Below are 20,338 nucleotides of genomic sequence, written 5' to 3'. Positions count from 1 at the left end.
GACAGCCTTGGACAGCTTGGTTAGACACACCACACACTGGGGAGGCCACCAAGACTGAAACCCAGTAGAGGGGGCAGCAAAGATGAGGGAGGAAGGGGAGCTGACAAAGGGAGTTTTAGCAGTGGAGGGAGTGAATGTTAAAAAAAAAAAAAAAAATCAAAGGGGACCTAGTCAGAGCTGTAACACTACATGCTGTGACAGAAGGGGAACTGACCTACTGAAGCAAACAGATTCTGTGATAACATTGAATTTATAATATTTGTTTTAATCTTTTGCTCACCACTAGAACATCCTAACTCATGTTCTTTTGATCCCTAAGTCAGACAAGAATACAGGCGTGTGTTTAAAGTGCAGGAAAACAACCAGTTCATGGACTTAACAAAAGAATGTAGCTTTAATACTTTATATTTTTCCCAGCCTGACAGGCTGATTAACACTCAATTCAGTATTTGTCAGGAAACTACTGAACACTCACAGTTAAGTCTTGAAGGCAAGAATCACTTCTTTTGAAGCCAATCAATAATTCAAAACATCTAACACTGAAGTATCAAACGGCTGCAGCTTGATTCAGCTGAAATTCAGCTTCCAGCTGCTTGGCTGTCTTTAGCCTTTGTGTTTTTCTGTGTGAGTTTGTGTTTTGAGTGTTGAAGAATATTTGTTGTTAATATGTTTGGTCTTGTGTGTAAAAGCCTTTCAATAATGAATAGGAAAAAAAATAAAATAAACAAGAAGACGTATAAATTAGCTGCCACTTGACATAAAAACAACCTGCTTGATGGTTAGGACTAAAAGGAACAGGGCAGGCAATGTAGTGACACACCATTGCCATGTCCTACAAAAGTACAAATTACTTATTTAAAAAAAAAAAACAGCCTCCAATCACCAAAAGGCTTTCCTAAGTCATTCTGTGTGTTATTACTGCACAATTTGAGTGTATTGCGTGTCATTTTACACCACTTTAGTTTCCAGTGATTAGCTTTGACATTATTCACAATGTTGCAGTGGCAAAGGAAGTGAAAATGAAGCTTCACTATGACTGAACCTTAAAGTCCACGGCTCTGTATCACAGCTATCCCCAGCCTACCTCCCTGTGGTGGCTATTTGTTGTTCACTGATGGGGTGACTTGTCAGCGCCGGCCAGTAACGGTGTGACATAAAATGCAAGTGCAAGTTTATGCATGCAAAACAGCATGTAGTAGCATACAGATAGCTTAAAATGTGTATTTACTGCACATGATACATCATTAAAAGTCATGTTATTCATACGACATGGGATGAAATTAAACATGACTTAGTTATCAGAAAAATACAGTAGAACTGTGACAAGGTGACGACATTAAACTATCAGGAAATTCAATTTCCTGATAGTTTAATGTTCCAGACTTTCTTTCTTTCTTACACAGTGTTATGACTTACAGTCATTCTGTGCGTCCTTACAGACACAGAACAGCCATTACCAAATTGAGCACTTTTTTTCCATCAGCAGGACATGAAGGTTAGGACTGGGAGCTGTCTTGGTTGCTATTCGAACTGTCCCTCTGCGGCTGTTTTTAAATGTGGAAAAAGCACCTTTAATCCAACACGCTTTTTGTCAAATTCAGTGAACATCTCCCCATGGTACTGCTCCATCTTCCTGTATGTGTTTGTGTGTCTGGTGGGAAAAAAAAATATCAGGCTGTACACAGCCCTGACTCTTTAAATGAAAATAAAAGTGACTCAGACCAAACGACACAACACTTTAACAGAACTGGCAATGTTGACTGCACCTTTACTGGTATCTAATCGACACTACATTTATATACAGCGTGTGTTTGCATGTGGTGTTTAGGAACTTAAATTATTCATCCATCACTGTTTGGTGTCTCCACACATCTCTGTGCCAAAGCTGTAAATCATTTTCAGAAAAACTGCCATTTTTTACAGCTAGTATCAGACCTTGGCCTCTAATCACCTTTTCTTCTGCTTTTCCCTTGCTCCCCTTCATCTCCTTATCAAAGAGCCAGCCTTTTAATCCAGCATGCCTCTATGGTCACATTCACTCATGAGTGTCTTGGAAATCCACCCCATCTTCAAATCCATGCAAATCACAACATCTAAGAGCAGTGGTGCTTCCGCTGAGACAGAATTATGCACATATGGGGATTGGACAAGTGAAAAGGGGGGGAGTGCGCGTACTCCCCTCCACTTCTCCCTCATCCTTAGATATGTTTATGTCATGCTTCTCTTCAAAAGATTTCAGTCCTTCTTTTAAGTTGGTTCAATTTGGCTGTGTTTGGCAATGTTAAGCAAGCTAGAGACAGGGAAAAAAAAGCACCCAGACATTTTGGAAAGATAAAAAATTGTGTCTGTGATCTCGGGAGTTGGCTAAGTGCTGAGGTTAAGAAAGTGTGTGTGTGTGTGTGTGTGTGAGAGAGAGAGAGAGGGGCGGGCATGCTGGGCTAGAAGGGTTGTTCGACAGTTAAATCTGGGTGCAGAGAGGATGAAGGATAAGTGTAGGATGACTAGAGCGGATTGACATTACACACGCGTTCTGTATGAATGCGCACACACATTTGGGTTTGGAGTGAGGGGTTGGGGTCAGAGCTGGATTTTGGGTAATCTCTCTCTTAAGTAATACCAATATGTATTATATTTCATAAGAGTTTGCATTGTGATTGTTGACATGTTTGGCACTGAAGAGGTGACTCAGATGACTCAGTGAGGCAGTGTTGCTCTAATTATAACGCTCGTAGATGAGACAGCAGGTGACTTTATTTTACAGTTTCAGGTCAGACCTTAGAATAAATTGTGCATCCACCCCAAGTACTAGCTCAATTAAGTCCTATACATATTACAATCCAAGGTTTTTTATTTTTCCAATATAAACACTCTGCTTCAGTGGTGACCCAGGTTAGGGTTTTGCCCCATCCATCTGCTTGCCTGTGTGTCTGTATACTGAAAAGTGATTAATGGCTTTGCAGGAACATTTGTGGCACTGTTTTGGTCTGAGAAGTGTTTAAACAAAATTTTCTCAAGGAGATTTATATGAATCAACATTTATTTTCTGAGTACCTTATGAAGAGGCAAACCCCTCATTATGAGCTAAATTAAATTACATTTTGATTAAAAAAGGATGTGAGCTGATTGGTGATGAGGCGCTGTTATAGTTAGCTCACCAAGACTGGATTAGCAACAGAGTGAACCAAGCAACCTGCTCCAAAGCCCAAAGGACTACCAGATCTGCACAGTGTACTGAATGGCAGCTTTGTGGTTCTACAATTAAATGTGCAACACAGTATGAGCTGGTCTAATAACAGTCCTGGTTACCTGATTTTCATTATTTCAGCAGACATAGTGGAGTTTAAGTGATTTGGTTTAATCACACAGCATAGATGACTGCTCCTCTTAATTTAAGCAACTCTGGGCTTAGCTTGAGTTTCACTTGTTTGAGGTCCTTAAATCTGTTTCTCATATCGTTTGATTAAAAAGAAAATATATGACTTTATAGTATTGTGTACATGCACATTGCCAGCAAGTATTTTATCAACATTGAATTTGTCACATGTAAACCTTCAGTGTTGCTTGGATATTTCATTTGTTTCTGCATTGTAATACACAGTAACACAATTTTTCTTAAAAAAATCAAAAGGTGTGTTTTGTGTTAACTAGTGCTATAGATATATATTAAAAGAGACAGTAAAATGTGACAAAGCCTCTGGTAAACAGACTTGTGTTTAGCATGGATACTGCTACATCCCTGACATACATATCTATAATATTACAGCTCAGTTTATAAACACATACATGCCTACTTACCATTACCCTCACTCACCATGCACACTTCCTGTCTCACCAGATCCTCTACACAAATAGACAGAAGCGCACACACACACACATGTGCGTGCTTGCAGCGCTCTTATCTGCAGAGTGCCAGATAGGTGCTGTGTGTCCTCTGAACATCCTGATTTCATCTCCTGGCAAGTGATTGACAGCTCTGACAGCTGGGCTCCATCCCCTCTGCAGACATGTGGACAACCACACACACACGCAGTAGCCTAACAACAGCAGGGAGATCAAGAAATGAGAGTAAAGAAGGGGGGAGAGATGGCGGCAAGATGTGAGGGTGAAGGAGAGAAGAGGAGAAGCAGGTATTTCATTGAATGATGAGGGCATACTGTTGGGGACTGATTGATAAAATCAGGCACAAATTGGGAAAATAGAATTTAGGTAAATTAGAGAGAGGGAAGACTTGAGTGGGCAGCATGCAGTAAGCATATGAAAGGATAATTATCCCCTCGACACATGTGCAGCAGCAGGCCCACAGCAACACACATGCACAGATTGAAACACAGACCTTCTGATATACTCTTTGAAGAGCGATGAAAGGCCAATTATTGGGATGTGCTCTGTAGAAGCTTCAAGCATAGTGTTGAGTGCCTTCGGGGAATGCTGGGAGTATACCGAGCCAGGTGGTGGTGCTTTGTCACACACTAACAGACACACACTGAGCACTCATCAGCACAGTGGAAGCAGCTAGCTGGCCAGTCTGCACATATTCATGTGTCAGTTAGTAATCACGTAGCGCGACCTTGTTTTCCCTGACTGCTCAGGCTTGTCAGAAACACTCACAGTAACATGCATCACTCTCATCCCTGACATCCACCTTTGTGTGTGTGTGTGTGTGTGCGCGCAAGAGCATTGTGTGGTCAACAACTGCATCTGTGTATGACCTGTCTCCATCTATGCCTCGGGAATGACAGCCAGCCCATCATTAACCTGCCTGCATGACTCCATGACATGTCTGCATCCTGCAGCAGCTATTTTCTCTCCTCCCATGAGCCGCAGCATTCATAAAAAGAGTGATGAGGACGAGTGATAAGGTGCAGCAGAGAGAGGACAAGTCGCTAACTTCCGTGCACAGATTACTCTTTGAATATATGCTAATCAGTGGCAGCTGGTGAATGTTTGCTGTAATAGGACTACACGTTAACATGCACCTTGAGTCTCTTTCTGAGAGCTCATCACACCTCCTCTGGATTGGACAGACAAACCTATCTGACACATTTTAACACAAAAAGTAGCGCATAGACAGAAAATATAAAAAAGCCACAACATAGTGCAAGAGATTCTGCTTCTCATCATCAGAATGCAGGTTAGAATCTGTAGGATGGCCATGAGGCAATTGTACAAACTGTAGCTATAGTATTCTAGCTATAGTCTGTTGAGAAGCAAACACCACCTTGTCAAATAATAATTTTAACAATTTGATAAATAATCATTTCTTGTCAACATTCATTGTACATCTTCTTTTGTATTTTTGTTGTTGTTGTCTTTAGTTATAAATATACCAACTGGTGAAGGGCAGCACTGCACTTTCCTCACAAATGTTTAATGGGCCCATCTCTCTGTGTGGATGGAGAAAGCACACATTAATATGATGCCGTTGGTACAATTTGATCCACACGCTGTTAAGAAGAATGTGTCAATAGTATATGTAGCCTCCCAACTTGGATCTTGGTGTGCCCTCCATTCATCCTCGATCCTTTCATACCCTCTAAATTACTAATCTACCACAAAGTAAGCAAACAGTGCCCTATGAGAGGGCAACTCTATCTATAACTGTACTTAAGTTAAAGCATATTCTACTTAAGAGATACAGTGCTAAACTGTGTCTAATGTGTGCCACCAGTACAAGAGAGATTACATGCTCTGACATCATTCATCTTCCTGCTGTTTACCATGTAGCTGTCCTCGTAAGACTATTATCCATTGCTTCATTAGTCATTGGCCACTCGCTGTTTTAGCACAAGTGAGGAGCGATCAGTAACAAAATGACTGCTTGGCTTAACTGCAGGCTGCTGCAACATGCATATTTGTAGTATCAAACAGACAGTGAGCTTTTGAATTATTACTAAGCAGAAATAGAGACTGTTCCAAGTCAAGACAGTGCGTTATTATTTTTATGGTAAAAAGCAATCAAAGTTTCCAAAGTGTGTTTTTTTTGAGTGGATTTGGATAGAACATGTTCTCTTTTCTTATTCAATTATTAAGTGTAAAAGTCTCCTGTTCAGTAGTTAAAGCTGAGTCAAAGCACCAAAGCTTTTGCACATTGCTTGTGTGTAAGCAGAAGCCCTCTGCACCTGTCACCCGAACCAGGTTTTAAAAAAAATAAAATAAATAAAAGTTGTAACCATGAGTAAAATAGCTTCAATGGGGGAAAAAGGTTGTTGAGAGTAGGACCTTATGAGATTGATGTGTAATGTTGCTCAAAGCTACAGAACGATATTGTCGCTTGACAAAAAAGCAATGAGTTGAACTCTGGGCTCGCTGTGAGTGAGGATTCTTGAGCTAAGACCATCAACTTGTAGCTGGATATAGTGTGGAGGCTGCGATAAGACTCAAACACAGCAGGAGGGCCTAATCCAAACCACCTAACTCCTCAGATGCTGAGCTGCACAACACCATGGAGATGATTAGGCAAGATTCCTCAAAGATAAATGTTTTCGCAGGAGATTACTCCCTGCTGGTGCATAGCAGAGAAGTTAGCTATAGCTGGCTTAGAGAGATTCTAAAATATATCATCTGGGAGTGAGATCAAGCATCCTCATGTGCAGGAATTTGTCACAATCGAAATGACTGCTGATGAAGTGCAGAGAGAGACAAAGAGGAGTGAACTCTGAGTCATAACAATGTCACTTAAAACATTCAAATTCATTATCCTTCTGTCAAATCTGTTGTTCAAACCCAATTTTAAAAATGTGCCATATTGTCTTTTCTGTTGACAATCTCTGTGCTTTTATGTCAAACTCATTTTTTCACAGAAAGACATAATGTACTAGGAAAGGATTTTTTTTTTTCACATCCATGTTCTGAAACACTTCCACATATACTGCAACGGCGGCCCATCTCACTTCATTTCCTCCCAGATTCAGTCTTGTGTAGCAGTGTTCCTTAGATAACACACCGTACTGTCAAGATTATGTCCTCAAGTGTAATTTTGCTCTGGCTGCTGCACGGACCAAGCACAGCTGCAAAGCTGGACAGTGTGTGTGTGTGTGCTTGTTTGTGTGGCCCACTGATTACTCATGTAGTGAGGACTTAAATGTGTTTACACAGTCACATTATGGGGATTAGTTTTCCTCGTGGGGACTAAAAGTAACTCCACATGATGTAAATCATTAAATTTTCAGTCTCTGGGAAATGAATGAAAGTCAATGTAATGCCCTCTAAAGTCAGAGATACACAAATGTGTGTGCCCTGTGTGTGTGTTTTACACTCTTTATTTGCTTCCTTGTTGCAATCCTCACAACATTCTTACATAGTAATTTACAGCACTACACTTTCTGTTGATTTTGTTGTTTGTGTGCTTTGATATTTTATTTGATTTAAGAGGGCTACTTGCTTGATTTATTAGAAATCACCTAACATTGTTAAAACATTGTTAAACCTTTACAATTTTAAGGAAATGCTGACAGCTGACTAAATAGTTCTGTATAAATATTGACTTTCCTGCTTTATTGACAGTTTCACTGCCCCTGGTATTTATGTTTAAGGGACCACTTGAACCCCACATTATTTCTTACACATTGAGAATTAAGAGTCCAAAATGTCCCATCCAATAATAAATAATGCCATAGTGGCATTACTGTAACAGAGTACCTTCACTTCCTGTTTGTTCACTTGTGTAAATGGCATTTTTACATGAAATACCAGTGTGCTTCAGCATTTTTGCAGGAGGTTCTGTTCTGAGGCAGGTTATTATGGTATGGATTACATAATCTGATAGGTTTACTGAGATCAATCTGTGATGGTCAGTGTTACTTTGGAAAATTTCCTCCTCCAGATTTTAGATGTAAAAATAGTCTCATGCAAATTAGAGCGAATGAGGTGAAAAGGAAACACACCTCTGAGTGTACATTTCTTTGCTGCTTTACTGGTCAGGCTACAGCAGAGGCAGTAAATTACAATGCATGTTATAACACGCTTCTGTTGTAGATGGTGTCAGTGAAGGTGTTGCAGAGATGCTGTACCTACCGGCTGTCTGGATGAGATCTGTAACGATGTGTCTGTGTGTGTGAGTGGACATTGGACAACTCAAGAGCTCCGTGCACATATGTGTCTCTGCCCCGTGTGTGTGTGTGTGGTGCTTATATTTGTGTTTGCCTCCATGTGAGCCCTAAATGCCAGATCCTCGGTCTTAATAGGCCCCCATTAAGAAATTATCTCTGGTGCTTTTGTGCCTTTCAACAGAAAAACCTAACTACCAATTAAGTGGTTGTGTGCCTAGATGGCCCATTTGCTTGCCTGTTGGTAATTATCGGTTTTCTCAGTGTTTCTCTCTTCTCAAGCCGGCCCTTCTCCTTTTGATTAGGCTTCTCCAGAGTATTACAATCCACAAACTCTGTCACTCTCTCCGAAATTAGCTGTCATTCCAACCACATGCATTTTTCATCATGCCTCCAGAGAAAGAAACCACAGCTGAACCACATGGATAGAACAAATAGTAGCATTCCTGTGCATCTAAATATTCCTGAAAATGCCACTGTAAATATGATCACGTGTTTTAAATGAACATATAGTTTTGGCACACACAGTGTTTCTGGCAAAAGAATCCTTATGTTGAATGTTATGCTACAGTTGGCACCTTTAACATTGTGCAGGAGTATAAAGAGTGTTAGTCTTCTGGTTGTATGGCAGGAATGTAGCATTCAATATGCTTTGCATCAAAATCACTTTCCTATTATCACACAGTATACCAGAGAAGGTGGTATCTTTCTTTCCTCATTATGTTTGTCAACACTTTATTTAATTCATTTTCATATTAAAACTTATAACACTGCAGTCTCGATGAGTCAAAAAGCCCTCTAGATTTCTCTGTTTATATTTAACTGTATTTCTATATCAAAATCTGAATTTCAGAACTCTGCTACTATGTTAAAGTCAACGTTCATTTGTGACACAAAAGTGTACAACTCCTACTTCTAATCACCAAACATATTCCTGTCCCGTCCCACTCCCTGGTGACTCCCATGCCATCCCATCTGATTCCATTTTGTGTTTTTAATTATGATTCATCTTCAGTTTTTAGCTGAAATGAAAGGTGTGCAAAACAATTGCTTTTTATCTTTTTTTGCCTCACAAACGCACCATCAGACTTTAATTCCATTTTAACTAAAAATATTTTAATATTGCTTTCACACTTTTGTGAGAGCTATGTATCCCCAAAATGCTAACTTCAGAAAATGTCTGCTTTTAACAATTTTTTAGAGACTCCCTCTGGTTCATAAAATGTTTATTTAAAAAGAAATAAAAGAATTTGCTTTAAACAGCCTGAACATTGCTTCAAAGTACAGTAGCAATGTCGGAATAAGAAAATGAAAAGGCAGGTATTGCATTGGTTAATCTGCATGAATACAATTATGATGTATTAATTCTGAATTATAAAAGGAGTGTTTTGGACAAAGTCTGTTTAAAATCAGCCGACAGACCGTACTTATGGCTGTGCTTTGTCTGCTGCCGCCTGTCAAGGTCAATAATTGTAATTCTGGCTATTCATCTCAACTCATCTCCAATGTGGATGTCTTTCATGGGGACAAGGAGCTGTTTTGAAGCCTGGTAGATAGCGACAGGAGGGGGTGAGGGGGGTGGGGAGAAGGTCAATTGATTAGGAAGATACTTTTGCTGATTAGAGCCATCACTCAGTGTCACAATTATCAGTGTCATCAGCTCGTCTGCAACACATTTTTGTTGCATCCCGGGACAGACCAACGCCCTCTGTGTGTGTGTGTGTGTGTGTGTGCAGTCCCCCCACCACCACATGCTATCTCACACACTCCCAATTACTCTACCTGATTGGATATATGCAAATTGGACCAAAATTAAAAGCCACCTGCAAGGGGACCCCTCATGGGACAGTTTTGTACACACACACACACACTCATCACACAGTAGGATTTCTTCAGCTTTAACCTTCAGCTGTCCCAGTGGTAGGTAAACCTGTCTATTTCCATTGCTATTGAACAAAGATGCATTGTAGTTGACAGGATGTAGGTGTCACATTGTTATAGCTGCAAACATATAGATGCAAACAACGGAAAGCTTTTTTTGTTTCAGTTCTCTGTAGTGCGCTTTGTCTTTTATAGGATAGACCTTTCCTTTTATTGCTTTCATGGTATGCTCTCTCTCCCCATGTATCTCTCTAATCCTATACTGTATATATGCATCTGCCGTCTTCTCTCAGTGGTCAGAGCGTCCAGTTGTGCTGCAAATGACCGCTGCCCCACTGTGACCAGCAGGCAGTTCTCCTCTTCTCCCCTCTCCTCACCATTCTCTTCCTCTTATCTGCTCTCATCCTCCCCAGCATTTAATGTCAGTATTTCAGAAGACACATAATACTCTCCTCTCCTCTCCTCTCCTCTCCTCTCCTCTCCTCTCCTCTCCTCTCCTCTCCTCTCCTCTCCTCTCCTCTCCTCTCCTCTCCTCTCCTCCTCTCCTCCCCTCCTCTCCTCCTCTCCTCTCCTCCTCTCCTCTCCTCTCCTCTCCTCTCCTCTCCTCTCCTCTCCTCTCCTCTCCTCTCCTCTCCTCTCCTCTCCTCCTCTCCTCTCCTCTCCTCTCCTCTCCTCTCCTCTCCTCTCCTCTCTTTGCCTCCAGAGAACAGGCAGGAGGGGAGAAATCTGTTCTCTACCCCGTAGGCAGCCCCAGTAAATCTCTCTAAGCTCTGCCTCCCCTGCCATACCTTTAGATTGAAGGCCACCTCCAAAGGTCACTGAGCAGAACTGATCCTCTGTATTCTCTTTATCCCAAAAGGCTGGATGAGACTGGAGACGAGGGGTGGCCTGCGGGCAGCGATGGAGAGAAGGGAGCAGAGAGAGAGAAAGATGAAGAAAGAACAGAGGTTGGTAAGAGGTATATGGAGGTGATGGAGGGAACAGGCGAAGAAGGACAGGGAGTTGAAGGCTGGGGAAGGGCTGGGATGTAGCCTGAGGTTCGGAAAGAAGCAGGGGGCACAGATGTATGGTGCGAGAGAGAATAAAAGTACTACAGCAGGAAATTAAAACAAAAGCAATTCCAAAGCTATATTACCAGGCTTGGGAAAGCTCTTTTCTAAATTTAATCTAGTTGAAATTAGTGATTACGAGCTAAAATTCCTTCTTCTCTCCGGTGGGCAACTCTTAAGTCTTTGCTGCAGTGGAAGAAATGAGTGATGAAGAATTAATTCAAATACCGGCATGAGGCAGGGATCCTCCACAAGTGCTGCTGTGCTTGACAAATATGACTCCCCTTACTGCCTTTTCCTTTGAATACAGAGCTATATGCAAATAGATACACACAAACACACACTGACACACAGAAGCACAACCATAGACTTTCTGCCAGCTAGCTCGGATACAGCTTGATACACAATAATGCTGTGTTATGTAGGTAATCTTTAAATGTGACATGTCAGCCTCTGAATGGCTGCTCCTGCCTTTGTGTTGGCACTAAGCGGCTCAGACGGAGAAACAAAGGGAGGAGAAGGAGAGATGAAAGAAGTCTTAATAGTCCTGGTGAAAAAGGGAATATGAGAACAGTCCTCTTAGAGCGTTAGGGGATGTTTTATTTCTCATCTGGAAACCTTTTGGTTTATGTTTTACTTTGTTGATAGCTAAATAGTTGTCAGACATCTTTAGCATCATAATATAAAGGTGTTATTTGGAGATGTGTGCCGCTGCATCCATGTGTAGCCCAAGGCTCCATTTTGTTACTGAGTCTGCATTTTGTTTGTGGAATGACTGCATGCAAACAAGTCACTGAATACATTTTAAATATATACTCACTCCAAACTCACTCTTCAGCAGCTCTTAGTGGTGATGTTGAAAACACCTAACATTATATAAACATGAAGAAAATAAAAATTGACATCCCAGTGGTTTTACCATGTTTCTATGAGTAGACGGGCAGAGTGTAATGCTAAGTAGGGCGAATAACACAATGACGTTTATCACCAAAATGTCAGGTCAAACAACAAAAACCAAATGTAACAAAATTTAAGTGCCCTAAGTTAATCATACACAGAACAGAAGAATATAGAAAAAAAATGAATTGAATTGTATTGAAATGATGATATGATTACACACATTTCAGTGGATAAGGACACGGTATTTAGGCAAAACTGCACCTGTGTGTTCAGGCTACTCGTTGAAACTAACGATGTCAGCTATTGCATCCATGTTTCCATAAATCTCTGTCCGTTCCCATTCGTCTTCCCATTTACGCGCCATCTTGCCTTGGTAATTTCTTTCTGTAATGAAAGTTCCTCTGCCCATCAGTGGCTGAAAATGATACTGGAAATATTAATAAGGAGCCCTTTTTAACCAAATTACATTCTATCAGAGCAGAGATTAAATTAGCAACCGCCAAGGTGTGTAGGAACAAAGCTAATGGAATTGGATGACAGCATCCGTCAATCAACAAACGATTTAGGTCATTCCCTATCCGACCTTGTTCCGCCCCCTCTTATCAATCTCACACACACACAGATGTATGGAGCAGTTTACAAGCAGGCACGGGGTGCTGAAGCTGCCCTCAGCTTAATACTCCTTATGAAACGATGTATATGTTAGATGTTGGTTCAAACAGAGGGAGATAGAAAGCAGATAGAAAAGGTCTGAAGTTCAGACACACAACTGAACAGCACAGCGGATAATTGGACTGTGTAGTATAAATGATGTTTTTAATGCAGGCTGACCCATGAAGCTATGTTTCAGTGTAAAGCTCAGGATCGCTTCAGATGGTGTCAGTAAATACATTTGGTTACTGCAGCATATCTCTGAAAAACAAACATCCAAGCACACAGCGTCCATTATACTGTAGACACCAGCTTCAGTGAGCTACATTAAAAGGCCTCGCAATGCGTTTGTATAGGCGGACTCATTTGGAGACGGGTCCATCAGAGATAAAGAAAGTGTGTGTGTGTGCGCACGTGTGCCCCACCGAGACACTCTGCAGGTTGTAGAATGAAGGTATATGTAGTGATGCTGATAAGAATTGTATCTTGTAATAGTTAGAAAAATGAATTAAACAAACGGGCCTATCAATGCAACAGTTTCGCTTATAAATCCCATTTGATAGTGACTTTTTATCTCCTGCTGTTTGTGTGTATGTGTTGGGTGAATCTCAGTAATCCCTCCTCCTCCTGACTTTCTTTCATTCCTGTTTGCCATGTGTTCTTCTTTTTCCTTTTCAGTTAAGCACACACACACACACACACACACACACACGTACGCACGCACACACTTTCTTTTTGTCTCCCCAGGTGTGCACTGGTCCAGGTGTATGTCTTCACGGGAGCTCATCACTGCTCTAATGAGAATGATCATCGCTCATCTGTCTTCATCCACATCCAACAGAGAGCACCTGCTACTATCTGTGTGAGTGTGTGAGTGAGTGTGCACATGGGTGTGTGTTTGTGCATTAAATTACATATATGTAAAATCCACAGTGCATACAGGTAATACAGGCTGATTACTGGGTATGGTCAAAGTGGACCTAAGTAATTAATACAGGTAACGCTGACTCATGCAGAAGATTGCAAAAGATTTTAGACTTGCAACACTTTTTTTGACTTGATTCTGGCTGGTTGATAATGAGAGTCTTTCAGACGGTTTGAAAGATTGCTACGACACTGAGAACTTCTCCACAGGAGTGAAGTTGCTGTGATTTAACCTCATCCTTTGTCATCTGTCATCCCGTGTGGTTTGATGTCTAATGAATCACACCACAGCAGTCTGTGTTAGCTCAATTTTCAAGTATAAAAAAGGGAAAGATGTTCAAATACCTCATCCTAATGCCCCATCAAAAACAAGCAGTGATGTCTTTTGTGAGGAGTGAGACACCGAACCTGTTATTGTGTGCAAGTTACTGAGAGACACTGCTGTTTTTGAAGTTTTAGTGTTGATTAATTGTATGAGTTGCAATCAAAGGTATATCCAGGTAAATCTGGATTTGAATTAGAGGTACTAATTTTGTTGTCTGAACATTTGTTCTATGTTATCTATTCGAAAGAATTTAAAGAGAAGCAAGTGTTCAGCACTTTTGTGCTGTTTCTTTTCTTAGTCGGGAGGTCACTGCTTGCTTTAATATCACAAAGGTTGAATAGAAACCTAATTCTACTTTTGAGACATTATCATAGAAAGGCATAGAAAAAATGTATTCTGCCCTTGACCACAATAAAATTCTAGAGAGGGTGAGGACTTCAAGTCTCTATGAAAACAATGAAGAATACCACAGTAAAGAAATTGTCACTCAGAAGTAACTTCTATGGTCGTATGTGTTACTGCTAAACATCTGCTTCCATTCTTCTCTCTGTCGGGTTGAGGTGTCACAAGGTCATCCTTTATACCTTCACCAATCTTTGAACCTTTGTGATACAGCATGCTAAGTGGTGTGAGCACTACTTATCTTTGTCCTGAACAGTCTTGTGTGTGTGTGTCATGGGGTTTTTAATAATCACATCCCTTCCTCTCCACTTTATTTTTTTTTCAGGTCTGCTTTTGAAAATATATTTACTTAAAACTGAGCCATGACTGAACAACAACACAGATTGTATTTACCCCCAAAGGCCACATCAATTGGCTATTGTCAAAGTCTAAGTAGATTTTATGTAAAACTCCCAATCCATGCTGTTAGTATTGACCAAACGACAAAATGCTTGTTCATTTTTTTCTCAATCCAATTAGAATTCTTGCGGCTTTCTGACAGCTCGTTTATATCTGTGAGTGAGTGCCCGATGCTGAATGGGTAATTGTGCAGTTAGTGTGTGCGTGCGATTGTGTGGGGAATCTTGTTACCTGAGTTTGAATAGGAATACAAACTGAATTGATTTAAATCTTAAGATTAATAGAGGGACATTGTGGTGGGCTATTGATCGCCTTCTATGATCAAATGAAATCAAAGTTGATGCATGGAGCCCTCGGAGGCGGAGTCATCGGTTGTATGCCCTGTTTTGACGTCCATTTAAACTACAGGTTTATTTTTAAAACTGCGCATTTTCAAAGAATCCGAAGAAATAAAGTAGAGTTTTCCATCAAAACCTCCCTTTTCTTTCAATCACAAATCAACCGTGTCTTGCACTTGTCAGTTTCCACTAACAGGGCGTTGTTAAATCAGCACCGACAACTGAAAATGGCAGTTTGATCTTCATTGGAAAGGTTGTTTCCCCTTGGTTTGCCAACATGCCGTCTTGCTGTTCAGTCAGTCGGTCCTCCAGGTGTACAACGCCAGCTTGATATCGAGACATGATATCAAGCAGGTGACAGTGATGGAGAGAAAAGGTCAGATATGACACTGTGGTTGTGGAGTGGGAACACAAAGAGCACTTTGACATTTCTGGCCAAAATTCATGCGCTGCATTTTAATCATGAGGGAAAGGGAGCAAATGAGTCGATCGTGGCGCGCCTGCATTCCAGGTGGTAGATTTAATGAGCTAACATTGAAATTTTGCATTTACTCTCTGTGAGGAAGGCATTACATTATTTCAGCAAAAGCTGGACAGAAGCTGGTGCTGCTAATGGAGAAGGCACAGGCAGTGTACTGCTTTGGGAGTACTGTAGACAAAAGGTTTTATGTTGTGATTACTTAGAGTCATGAGCCAATCTATACCACCTAAAGGTGAAGATGTAGGGCCCTATATGCTTATATTTCATTTTGCCTGGCTACATAATACCAGCTATAATGATCGCATTCCACTGGGATATTTAAGTTCATCTTCAGACTTAATGACGGCTAAGTACTGAGCAGACTATGGAGGAAATTCTAATTTGTTTTACTTAATGCATACATTCTGCTTGCTGCCAGAGTGAGATGACCCTTTAGGCCGATGATGTTGTTCAGCCTCCAGCTGCCGGGTCAATGGGGTTTAGTTTCTCTGTCTAGCTCTGTGTCTTCTGAGCAGGGTGACATGAGCCATCCTTGGCCTCTGTCTCCCACAGTGCCAGTTCTATGTCCAGGCGAAGCCATTAAAGAAGCAATTAACAGACCCAATTAAAGAATGATGAAGCAGAGGGGAGAGTTTACAGTGTGTAAAGTGACTAAATGGCTTTAGTGTTGGATCTTTACATGTCTGACTGTAGGTGGTAGAACTGTAAAACAGCCACTGGAACTGTCTTTTGTTGGCGGGTTTGTCTCTCCCTGTTTGTCTGTATATAGAGGAATCATAGAAACAAAGTGATAACAGTGAGAACTGAAAAGAATGCTATACATATTTCTCCATGCAAATCAGAAGCCAGCGCCTTTCCAATCAGGAACAGGAGATTGCTTTGTATCATTTTAGTCAGCTGTCGAGGAAAGAAAAACCCACAATTTTGATGTTTGGCTTTCATAATTGAGCCAGAAAGTTGGTGTGTGCCAATACCCTGATGTGAATAGAATGTAAAAGATACCTGAGATGAAAGCATTGCTTATACATCTCTTGATCTTCATCATCTTGCTTTTGCCTTTTTCCTTCCCTCACCAGTGGTTTGAAGGCCAGCTAATGGTACCTTTAAAGGTACAATGGGCCTTTTTCACTTGATATATTTGAAGTGTGTGTGTATGTACTGCCTAACCAATACACACACACACACACACTGAGCTAAGCTTGTTACGGTAACCCTGCTCTAGCCTAGTGTCCTCATTAGATCCAATACCCTCAGGGTCTTTGTGTGGATGTATGGAATCGTGTCACGTACAGGGCCTGACTGGATCCGTGTGTGAGTGTGTCTCTATGTGTGTGTGTGCGTTTGGGAGTTTCTAACTTCATCACACCAGCCCTAAGGCAGGCCACTGATCCTCTCCAAGAACGATAAATACAGCCGTACTGTGATGCTAATGAAGACGGATTGAAACAGAGTTAGAGCAAGAAAATGACAGAGAAAAAGATGAAAGGGGAAATATAAGCACTCTTCTACAGCGCTGCAGGTTAGAATGTAATTGTTCCCCCCTTGACTATCACTATAGGGTATCTAAGGTAGAGCAAACAGACTTACCCCAAGGCCAAACTCCCACTGAGCCTTTGACTCTGCTTATGTAATACAATCTAAGGGTGACTGATGGAATTAGTCTGGGGCTGTTTTTCTGTGAGACAGGAAGTGAGACAAACAAACAAACAAAAAAAAAAGAAGGACGGGGTGTTGGAGGATCGCTACCTCCCTGATGAAAGTGCTAAAGACAGGCAGGCACACACACATGCAGTGAAAAAGCAAGGGTGACTGTGCCTCGCTGGCAGCCGTCCTCATTACCGTCCACAGGCAGGACTGGAGTGCCCTATTAGACAACCATTACTGCTGCTGATGGGAATCTGCACTGTAACACTGACGCAAACAAGATGGAGAGATCTGGGAACCATGCCGAGGCCGCAGTGCCAGGGCCTCCAGGGAATGGGTGATATGAGGCTCTCCACCCTGATCGCCACACTTCTCAGCTGGGTCAGGGTGCCTATGTAGCAGGCTGCGTGTCAGCGTGCCATCTCTGGTTCCCCTGGAGCTAAGACCTGTTCACCTAATTAAAACCTCTCTTTCCTCTTACCCTCCGGGAGACACGGGCAGGGGAATGTAGTGACAGAAATGCCAAGGGAGAGAGAGAATGGTGGAAATAGATAGGTGCACCAATGACTGAGACCAACACACAAGGAAAGAATGGAGGATTAAGGCGAGGAGAGGAGAATGTTGCAGGGGCAAATCAGTGATAAACAGAAATGCACTCCTCTGCAGAGGAGGGGTCGGGAACCGCGCCAGCTTGCCTTATTCAGATGTTTTTTGTTTTTTTTCAAGGTGGTTTGGATTGTGGTGAGGAGACAATAAAGAAGAAGAGATTTTTTTAGGATTTTAGTTGTTTATTCACTGACAAACCTAGTTTGAACTTTTTCTTTTCTTTTCTTTTTTTATCAGACCTCAAGGCAGAATATAAACTCCAAGACTGTGTGAACACAGAGAAAAGGAGAAAAAGGGAGAGAGGTTATGGAGTGTGTTGTGTGTAGATGGCATCAGGTTGAGAGGTCTGGGAAGAAAGGAGAGAAAAAAAAGTGTGCAGTCTTACAGGTACTTGCTAATTAGAACAGACGCACAGTTACTTTATGCATGTGCAATAATTCTGAATAATTCTGCATAAGTTTTGCTTGTTTCTTGCCTCCTTAACTGTTGTATCCTAACTACAGAGTACACAGAAACATGATCAAAACTATGCTGTGAAATGTTGCACATGGCACATCTGAGAAGTGAAAATTACTTTTATCTCCAGAAAAAATTACAGTAGTGCTCAAATACTTGTAGTAAACAGTGCTTTGATATGACATTATATGACATTATGTGTATGATATGACATTATATGACATTATGTGTACATATACGTGTACAATACCTATGAGAGAATGTCTGTGAAAATGTAAAAGCATGCACCTTATTCTCACTAATGGGTCATAGCTGTTTGTTTATTATATTTAAAAGGACATAAAAACATAATATTAAGCATAGAGTGGTAACATACTTACCATCTAACTCTCAGGAACGAATTAAATATGTGTTTTATAGAAAATTCCATTTATTTGGTGTTTACAAACAATTTTAATACAAATAATGTCACATTCTGTAATGTTGATTACACACAAATGTTATGATCATTTCAATGGGTGCAGAAGTCAAAACCAAAATCTGTGCTTATTTTTTAAAGAGTGGCATTTTGAGAGATTTTTTTTCTTCACATTGATTCTTTATAGTTGACACTGTATTTTATTTAAGTGCAGGCTATATGAAAAATAGTGTATTTTGTAAGTACAACATCTCATATTACGGCAGCTCCAGCAGTTATGGAGATCACAAATGCAGTGCAGGATGGATGAACCATTTTAAACACTGTACATTACATGTTCTAAAATTGACTGAATAGTGCTTAATGCAAACACAATTGCGAAACGCCTGCTAGCTTTCTTGCTCATTTGTATTCTACCGTGGGTTTGCTGTGGATTACTGCCATTTTTGCAGGTGTGACATGAGGAGTGGTGTGAAATTTCCGTTATTGTGAGGGATTAGTCTGAAACTGATTAATGTCCTTTTGACATGTTTTATCGGTTTAATGTGTCCTCTGATTGTTGTTGTTGTCAGTCACTGTGCCTTCCCTTTCTGCTTTAAGTGTGTTTTTTTTGTATTATTGGAAATGATAGCAATTGGAGGTGTGCTTCGGTATACAGAAAATACCCCTGGTGGGATTTGACTGGTTGTCCGGACAGGTTGCCATGGTGAAGGCAGTGATTAAAGCTATTAAAGCTGCAGGCGTAGGGTTAAATGGGAGCTCTGACTGCTCCCGCTGTCACAAATTAAACAGAACGGGGAGAGAAATGGCAGGAAAGAATGAAAGAAGACATGAAAAGATTGAAACACACCAAGACAAAAAGAAGAAAAACCCCACATATTGCTGAGCGAAATGTAATTAGTTGCACTCAAAGCAAGGAAGGATCCTACCTAGCTCTTAATTGATTTCTTTTTACAGCAGGTGAAATAAAAGGTTACAGTGTTCCAACAATAACTTTCATATCCGAGCTCAGACAGGGGGCTTTATCACACTGTAAAAGACAGAGGGCTCGTTCATCATCATAGCTTGAGATGTACAACATGAGCTTAAAGTGTAAAGCAGCAAGAATGTCTGCTGGTGCTTGTGTGTGTGTATGTGAGGAAGAGAGAAAGAAACAGAGGAAATGCTTTTTGGTTTTTCAGGACTGTGACATGTTAATTTATTGGCTCAGCCATCTGACAAACAGGATCCCAGGGCAGACCTCTGTTGAGCTGCATAATCTCTCCTCTTGCCTTAGACGATCAATACAAAAATTATCAGGGTGTAATAATTGGGGTATAATGCAATTAATAAACTGCTGGAGCTTAAGTACCTACAGTGTCATCCAGTGACAACTAAAGTACAAACATGGCTTTCACTAATGACACATAGCTGTAAAACACAGAACTGGTTAAGGAGAATAAGTGGAGGCTTACAGTTCACACACTGAAAGGGTTAATGTAACAGTAACATGAACTGGATGTTTAATTTTTACATCCTTCCTCATCTCCGCTCACAATAGCGAGAAAGGGATATTTTTTGTTCTTTTGTATGCACCATTTCATGCTTATTTCTAGAGAAGTATAGACACAGTAATGTTACTATCATGTACATGCTGGGCTTTTAGAGAAGCAGCTCCTTATTTTACAGCAGTATTACAGCATGTCTGTGTTGATTCTTAGTCATTGTAATTAATTAGAACGGAGCTGGACCTTTTTTTCTCTCTAACATGTTGGGTGTGGGGTGAAAACATTTTAGAATCGAACTGTCTTCCACTCTAGGGAAACACAAGAGTATATCC

Source organism: Parambassis ranga, chromosome 10 (assembly GCF_900634625.1).
Source record: "Parambassis ranga chromosome 10, fParRan2.1, whole genome shotgun sequence".
Taxonomy (NCBI): Eukaryota; Metazoa; Chordata; class Actinopteri; family Ambassidae; genus Parambassis; species Parambassis ranga.
Note: the sequence above shows the minus strand (reverse complement) of the source record.